The 7,932-nt window shown below is 35.3% G+C and overlaps 1 protein-coding gene across 3 annotated transcripts in view; it reads left to right on the top strand.

Annotated features, from left to right (window-relative positions):
• SMAD4 (SMAD family member 4) overlaps window positions 1–7,932 on the top strand; it is a 52,535-nt gene that overhangs the window by 806 nt on the left and 43,797 nt on the right. The gene's annotated exons all lie outside the window — the stretch shown is intronic.

The following is a 7,932-nucleotide window of genomic DNA, read 5'->3' as shown; positions in this document are numbered from 1 at the left end:
CCGGGCGTGCAGGGCTCTGTCTGGGGGTGCCTTCCTGTCCTGGCCAAGATTTCAGGAAAGGTTCAGTCAGAAGGTTTGGGTTGTTTTTTAGGGAGTGTGGACGCTTATAAATAAACACCTCCGTTAACCATGAGCAAGTTGACGGCTTCAGCGTTGGAAAAATAAATTGCAGGTGATTCCTGCTGCCTTTAGTTTTTGCAGCAAAACTGAAGCAGAAACTCCCCTGTTTGAGAAAAAAGAGTGAGTAGTTTTAAGCAGACAATTTCAAAAGGCATGCGAGGGAGCTTGAGGCTAATTGAGCTAACAGGTTTTGACTTGTGCTGGTTAGCACCTTTGAGTCTCAGCAGGATGATTCCTTTGGTTAAAGTCAGTTTTGCACTTTTTATGAGCCAGAAGTCATTTTAAGATTTGAGAGAATGCCTAGGCTTTTTAAAAGAATCTGCTTTTGTGGAGTGATCGGTCTGGTTGCGTTATTTAATTTACTCACTAAAGTATAATGCACATTCTCTAAACGTTTTGTGTTTACCCCAGGACTACAGGTATTTTAACAGAGAAGATTTTAGCTGTCTGCTGGAAATGTTGATCAGTGTATATATACTGGGTTTTTTTCTGCGAAAAATGCTAAGGTTGAAATTTGGCATGAGTTTTCCCTTCATTATTCCACTTGAAATAGAAGGACCTCATATGGAAGAGTAAATCATTACGTGTTGCTTACAGCTTGTCAGCTATATGTTACCATCCCTAATATTTCTTCTTTGTAAAATAGTGAAAAACTTGTTTCTTACTTCATGTGTGGAAAAGTAGAAACATTTTAAATTTCCGACAGTTTTTAGCTTAAGAGATTTCTCCACTCCTGGGTCTTTTGGATATGCATTTTTGCCCCCAAAGTATTTCTTTCTGGATGAAATAGGAAGGCATTTACTAAGTCCTCCTGCTCCAGCCCCACTCTAGCTAAATGCCTGTTCTGATTATACCAGTGTCACAGTGATGTCATTAAACACCATTCTAATTGGATATCTAGTTGCTGGGGCAGTTAACTCCATCTCCTGCCTAATTGTTTAACAATTTGAAAATGAACATATGAGTGTTGGTTAAACTTTTGCTTCTTTTTGAGTAATCACATGGCCTATCTCTTCGTTATTCTAGATAACTGCTCTTCAGTTTTTGTATTTAGTGAATTGTTGGCAGAATTCAGACTACTGTCAACTGAGTATTTTTATTGGCCTTTTATTTTTTTTTAAATTTAGAGGGAGGAGTGTTGGTCTAAATTGTAAATGGAAAAAAAACCCAACACTCTGATACTTTAGTAGTGACTCTTAAAATGACATAAAATTTAACCTACTTGTTTAGTAAACTTTATAATTTTCAGTTTAGAAAATAATTTTTTTTATTAACCAGTGTTCTGCACATACCAGACAATTAATACACGTTGAATGATTAGATGGAATACTGTGAGAGATGGCAAAAAATCTAAATCTGATTTGACCACTTTATGAGGTGGGGAGTAAAAATAGTCATTTGACAAAGATGAGTAACACTTTTTAAAAGTTACTTTAAATAACCGATTTTGTCCCTAAAGCATTCAAAATGAATGCTGTCAACTTTCTTTTTGTCAGAAAAAGAAGCAGTTTACTAACACGCATTGTGGGGTTCTTCATTTATCAGATAAAAGCAGTATTAAAGTAATTTGATAAATGTGAGACTTTTTTTCCTTCCATTTCTGAAGTTCTTCAATTTGGATGATAAGAAATTTATAGTTTAGTAATTGAGGTTCTGTCAAATTGGTTGTTATGGGGTATGATTTGGTATCTAAAATGAAAGTTTGTTTCCAGTATTAGTATAGAAGTATGTAAAACTATGAGCAAGTAGCTTATAGCTGATTAAAAAAAAACTTTTAAGTCTTGAATTCCCTGGTATTGCAAAGTGTTTTAGATTAAATGAATAAATGTTTCTGTCTTTCATACGCACTTGTAGCTATCCTTGGCATAATCGTCCAGAGACTTCATGTCTGTTTTGAGAATTCCATCAATGCTGTAGTTACAAAATGCCTGAAGAAAACTTTCCATTATTTTAATTTTAAATGCATTTCTGCGCACTAAAAGACCAGATCTGGTTGTGTAATTTTGAGGTTGTTACACTGTACTGTTGTAAAACCTTCTAATTGATTTTAGTTTTCCTGTGCTACTTTTATACCACCAAGCATAGTGTTGCAACACAAATATTCAACAGATGTTATCATTATACCGTTTTAATCCCTTTTCGTGGGCTCGTAAAAATATATTGCAACTTTTGTGTGATTTGTGCTGTTTTTCTTCCAACTGTTTCCTTCTTGTAAAACATATTCAATCAATAGGCATTTATTAAGGTGCCAGGCATCATGCTACGTGTAAAGGATAAAGAAAAAATAAAAGAAACCATCCCAGTCTGATAATATTGAGTTTAAGCAAACTGAGAATCAGAGTGGGGAATATGATGTTTTTACAATTACTATGATTTTTTTAAAGGTACAAAAGCAATACTGTGTTTAAAATTATGTGTAGGTTACACATTTTAGAGATTAATAACCATGTGTAAAAAGATAGCATTTAGGTGTTCGGTGCAAATTGTAGATCCTCCCTGTGGGTGAGAACTATATTAAGTTTTTCTAGTAACTGGTGTCATTCAATAAGTACCTTTAGTTTTACCTGACTCTGTGTTTGTGTGTGTGTGTACACATGTGTGTATGTATACTTATATATGTGTGTATATGTATATATGCATCTATATCTTCCAGATATGCCTCAGTTATTATCACAGGGTTATAAAAGACTTTCAGGCTTCTCTTCTAACTTAATATAGAAAAGTAAAACAAAAAAACCTATAGATAAACCCAGTTGTCATTCACTGGTTTTCTAGATGTGATTCACTCACTTAGGTCTCTCTCCCTCTCTTATGTCATTTTCATTAATTACTTCCTTTCTCTCTTAGAGTTTTCATTTAGACCATCTCCCCTCACCCCTTACTAATTGTTAATTTCAGAATGCCTAAATATTAAATTTTTGGTTACTTTGGGAAGGTGAGAAAATGATTAATTCCCATTTACTATTATCTGTGTCAAGACAGCAGCTACTTCTGCTTTTTCTTTCTGTGGTAGGTAGGACAGTTTGTGTGACAGTCTTAAAAAAAAATTAAGATGTCTAAATAATTTTTGTATTGAAGTTATGAAAAAATTTTCAAGTATTAACATCTTTTATCTATTTTATGAGTTTCTGTGACCATGGTACTAATGTGATTCTGGAATCTAGCTATCATGTATTACAGAAATTTAATGGCTACCAGTACCTATTTTTACATATATGAACATCATATATATATATTTATAATATATATGAGCATCACATATATTTTTATATATATGAGCATCCAACCCATTGTGTTGTCATCTGTTTGCAGGGTGTAAGGAAGTTGTAGTTAGCGGTGTAAAAATCTGCTGGGAATCAGGACAAACAAATTCTACAGGTGCATCCATTATAGTTTGTAGATTATAGTTCTTCCTTATACAAGAATTTAATGGGGAAATGCATTGAAATGCTATAACCAGTTATTTAAACAGAATGAAATAAATGGTGTAACTAAGCTATCCAATAAAAAAATCACGTTTTTAGATATAGATATATATATAGATATATATATATGGTATGTAATGTTATGTGTCAAACACGTTTTAAGTGCCCAGTATACGTAGAGCACTACTTCTTAGGTGCTGAAGAGGATGCAGAATGTTACATATAATATTAGTCCCTGTGCTCATGAAGCTATTTTCAATTTAATATGTTAAGAATTCCAATAAAAGAAACATTCTTCTTGTTAACTTCATTTCAAATTATAGTTATGGTTTAGATTTTAAAACTTTGTTTTCAATTTCATAACAACTAGCTCTCTGAACTTTTAGTTACTGCTCTTTTTTTTTTTTTTTTAAAGGGCAAGTGTATTAGCAGTGGACAAGAGTCCCAGGCCTGGAATCAGGAAGACTCACCTTCCTGAGTTCAAATCTGGCCTCAGACACTTACCATCTGTGTGACTCTAGGCAAGTCACTTAACCCTGTTTGCCTCAGTTCCTTATCTGTAAAATAAGCTGGAGGTGGAAATAACAAACCACTCCGGTAACTTTGCCAAGAAAACCCTAAATTGGATCATGAAGAGTTGGACACAACTGAGAAATGCCTGAACAACAACTTTCTTCTAGTTAAATCCTCACATGTAATCACATCTCTTCTCTCACTGTCTTTGTGATTTTTGTTGGACAAGTCACCTTGATCTCTCTGGGCCCCAGTTTCTTCTGTAAAATAATAAAAGCATTGGATTAGCCAGCCGACTTATGGAGCTCCTTTCCTGCTCTAACTCTATGATCTTATTATGTCTATTTCAAAAGAGGAAACTTTTTTTAAAGCACCTGAACCATTGCTTGAACACTGGTACTTTGTAACATTTAGTGCTTTCTCCCCTTAAATCTCAGCTCTTTTGTAAGACAAAAGCTTTCCTTAAATGATGTTTAATATTAGAAATCTAGGAACTTAATTCTCAGAAGTTTTGTAATGTACTTTCCTTTTGGTCACAGTTTTAATGTTGTAGAAGTGCTGGAGTATTAAAGGCATAGGAGCAATGGTATGAAGTATAATTTCTGCTAGGAAATGAAGAAAAAAAATCTCTAAAAAGTAGGCACAAGAATTGTCAGCTTTTATATCTTCAAGGTCCATCGAAGTGTTCTGTTATAAATACAGTACAATAGTTTGTTCAAAATGTTGGCCCTGATCAATTAAGAAGAGGGGAATATATAAAGCATTTTAATGATTTTCATGAAAATGGTTAAAGTTGTATATTTAAAATAATAGTATTTAGTTATAAATGACAAAGTTGATTATCTGTTTTATGTAATCAGTCACTAAGGATACCAAAAAAGATATTAGGTCCCTAACGTTAAGGGATTTCTAAATATTTGGGGAGAATAGGACACATCCAAAAAAAGTAAAAAATCAGTGGCACATAAGTAGGTGCTTAATAAATGTTTATTGTTTGAATAAATTCCATATAGCTAATGTCCACAAGAAAGAACAACCTAAAATTTTGTTTCTGTTTACAATTCTTTTCCTAAGCTAATACTTAAGGACATTAAAATCAAAATGTTGGAAACAGAACTCATCTAATCCCCCAAACCCTTCCTTCTTAAAACTTTCCTGTTATTGTTCAGGGTACCACCTTGCCATTTCTGTGATCCACTCTGCAACTTTGGTTTCCTCTTTAATATTTCAATGATCCCACATATTTAATCTGTTTTCAAAACTTGTCATTTCTTCTACCTTTGCAGCATCTCCCAAAAATGTCCCTTTCTCTCCTGTCACAGAGCTACTACTCTGGTTTAGGTCGTCATCACCTCTAGCTCAGATTATTGCAATAGTCTTCCAGTTGGTTTCTCTGCTTCATGTCTCTCGCAGCCCCTCTCCATCCTCCCCACGTTTGCTGACATGATTTTCCTAAATTGTAGGTCTGACCATGTTTCCCTGTCCTCACCTCACCTTAATAAATTCCAGTAATTCCTTTTTCTGATCTCTGGGATTAAAGTCTTTCATTTGGCATTTAAAGGTTTTCACTACCTAGCTGCTTCTTGACTTTCCAACATTTTACTGTCCTGCACACTCTACAATTCTGGCCTACTTGCTGATACACATTCAAGATACACCATCTCCTATCTCTGCCCTACACCCCATGCCTGAAATATTCTCTTTCCTTACCTTCATCTCTTAGAATCCTTGGCTTCCTTCAAGGCTTCATTTCAGTGCCATCTTTTGTAGGAGTCCTTTCTTGGTCCCCTCAGTGAATAGAATCTTCTCCTAAGTTATTTTTCAAATATTCTGTATGTATCTTGAAAGTGCCTATTTATTTACTTACTGTTTCTCCCATTTTCTAATGTAAGCTCTTTGAGGGTGGAGACTGTTTTTGCTTTCTTTGTATATGTGGAGTTTAGCAAGTATAATCAAGGCCACTTTACCTTTGTAAAAAAAAAAAAGATGTATTTTGATTTGGCACATCACTTAACATGGACTCTCTTCATTTTCCCTGCTGTGGACTAGTAGAGTGCTAGACTTGGAGTAAGGAAGACTTGGATTCAATCCTATTTCTGACAACATATTGGGCAAGTCACTTAATGTTTCTGAGCCTCTATTTCCTTATCTATAAAATGGGGAATATAATAGCACCTTCCTCTCAGGGTTGTTGTGAAGTTCGAATGAGTTAACATATATAAAGCACTTTGCAAATCTTAAAGTGATACAAAAATGTTTATTATTATCGTTATGTGGTTTGTCCTGAGAACTATGACATCAGGGAGATGGTGACGTGACTTGCAATTGAATTTGATTTGACTGAGGGAGGGTTGTGCAAAGTCACCAGCCTCACTTTCACCTCCGGAGCTATCTGGGTCCAGTGGCCAGATATTGATCAGGATAACTGGTAATGGCCCAGGATGCAGTAGGGGACGTTGGTCTTTTTAATCTAAGGTCTTTTCAAGTTCTCACTTTGAGTGAGGCAGTGCCCCTTCAGTGAATAGACCTCTTTAAGAAGTAAGTCAAAGGATGGTCCCTTTAATAAAAAAAAAAAATCAGACTGAGAGGGGAAGACCCTCAGTGTTGCTAGCCAGAAGAGAAACAGTATTTACATTTACTCTGAGCCAGGAGGGCCCCCAAAATAACCATTAAGTGGTAGTACTTGGGCTTTAGTATCTCCTCAGATGATTGTGAAAATCAAATGATATATTGCCTGTAAATCACTTTGCACATTTAAGTATCAGTTATGACTTAATAACATCTTTCCCTGAATGTTTAAGCAAAAATATTGCCACTGGTAGTCATGTAACTTAATAGAAAAAAAAAGAATTGTGTTTTAACCTGAATCATCTAGAACTATCATCGTCTATTGTTATGTTTGACTTGAATTCTCTTGTGTTTTAGTATTGTGTAAATTCATGGCTATCAGTCAGGAAGCATTTATTAAGCACCTGCCATGTGCCAAGATATATTCTAGACTTTGGGAATAAAAAGATGAAAATAAAACATTTCCCATGGGAAACAAAATGCACACTTATAAATACATATATAAATGCAAGGTGATTCTTCCAGCACTTAGCATGGTGTCTGGCTCATAGTAGGTTCTTAATGTTTATTGATTGATTGAGACATTAAGCCCCTTGAAATGACTTAACTTAGGATACATAGCTCTTGACCCAAGATTTGCAGGAAGGGAGCCTTAGAAATGGAGAGGAGGAGGGCACGCATTTCAGGGATGGGGGACAGACAGCCTGTGCAAAGATACAGAAATGGAGGATGAAGTGTCACTTGCAATAAACAGCAAGGAAGTCAGTTTATTTGGACCATAAAGTTCTTGTGGAAGAGGGAGAGTGATATATTGTAAGGTAGGTCGTGACCAGATTATGAAGGGCTGTAAATGCAAAACAGAGGGGTTTGTATTTAATATTGGAGGTAATATGGAGCTACTGGGAAATTTTTCAGCAGGTGACATCTATGCTTTAGGAAGATTACTTTTTGGTAGCTTTGTGGAGGATGGATTGGAATGGGGGGAAATGAGGATGGGAAATCAATTAGCAGACTTTTGGAATGGTAGTACAAATGAGAAGTGACTGTGGATCTGAAAAGCCAGTGAATAATGTGAGAGCTGCTCACTATGGTGGTATCCGCAATAGAAATGGGAAAGTTTAGAAGTGGCCTTGGATTCTGAAGGTAAAGATAACGAATTCTGTTTTGGACACATTTATTAGTTTAAGAGGCCTTTGAAACACCTAGTTCCTAAATACTTGTTCAGTAAGCAGTTAATACTTTGTCACTCGAATGCCGGAGAGAGACTAAGATAGATAAATAGATCTGGGAGTAATCTGCATTGGTA

This window comes from Notamacropus eugenii, chromosome 4 (genome assembly GCF_028372415.1).
Source record: "Notamacropus eugenii isolate mMacEug1 chromosome 4, mMacEug1.pri_v2, whole genome shotgun sequence".
NCBI classification, from domain to species: domain Eukaryota; kingdom Metazoa; phylum Chordata; class Mammalia; order Diprotodontia; family Macropodidae; genus Notamacropus; species Notamacropus eugenii.
Note: the sequence above shows the minus strand (reverse complement) of the source record. Positions and strands in the feature narration are given on the sequence as shown.